A 1,105-nucleotide genomic window follows, 5' to 3' on the forward strand; every position below is an offset into this window, starting at 1 on the left:
GGGGTTAGGACTGAAGGATCAGGTGGAATGGATGAGGGGGATGTTCACCCCTCCCCAGCCCACCCCGCTTCCCGCCCGGCAGACGGCGGAAGGTATTATTTCGCGCCTCAATGAGTAGGTGAGTAGGTGTCTGTGCCGAGGTCTGCGCTGCGCGCACTGGCGTTATTGCCAGCCGAGGAGGACGACGAACGACGATTTTGTGGGCGCGTTTCAGTAGTTTGTTTAAAACGGACAGTGAACAGACGCATAGACTTTCCAGGTCCTGTATGACACGCACACACACACACACACACACTCATTTGACGGTCAAGGCCTTTCTTATCTTTTCAATACGAGCGTAACACATTACGGAGGCCGCGAGGGCCGTGGTGGCAGACAGCGATATCACGGTTTCCCTCACCGTCGAGAACGTTTCCGGCTCGACCAGTCGTACGCAAGTAAGTACGTACAAAGTCATGTTGCCTTTGTTTCGATCCGTTTCAGTAGGAATATCGGTAAGAATGCCGTCTCGTGCCTTGCCGACGGCCCCCCGCCGCGGGCCCGGAGCTAATGATGAGCGGCAGAGTCCACGGACACCAGAAGAGGCTCTGGACGGGCGGCGTTTATATAGCTGCTGGACCCGCTGCCACTTAAATAGATATGACTTAAACGCGGACGAGCACTGTCATCATGCTCCTCCTTCTCCCGCGCGCGCTTACGCATTGCCAAGGCCCATCACAAAACAGCGTAGTATAGTATGGCGGTGGTGGCCGGCGCCGCAGGGGGAGGGGGACGTCATCGGTCACCCCCAAGGCCCCCGATGTGACACGTCCCCAAACAGGGAAGCCCGAGACGCGCGCGGTCGTGACCGTGACGGCGTGACGTCCCGCTGCGCGGTCCGGCCGGAGCGGTCATATATGCGCGATGGGCGGCGAGCGGGCTTAAGCAAAGGCTACCTACCAACTGCCACAAGAAGGGCGCGACGCTCCAGGAAGGTGCAAGGTTGAGCACTTTTAGTACCTGAACCCGTATACCTGGTGATCCTTTTTGCACTTTTCGCATTCCTGCAGAAACAGCCCACCGCGGGCCGGCTCTTTGCTCGGGCCAGATAGCCCACTTGCCCCCC

This window comes from Frankliniella occidentalis, unplaced genomic scaffold, assembly GCF_000697945.3.
Source record: "Frankliniella occidentalis isolate FOCC.00 unplaced genomic scaffold, Focc_3.1 Scaffold800, whole genome shotgun sequence".
Classification (NCBI taxonomy): Eukaryota; Metazoa; Arthropoda; class Insecta; order Thysanoptera; family Thripidae; genus Frankliniella; species Frankliniella occidentalis.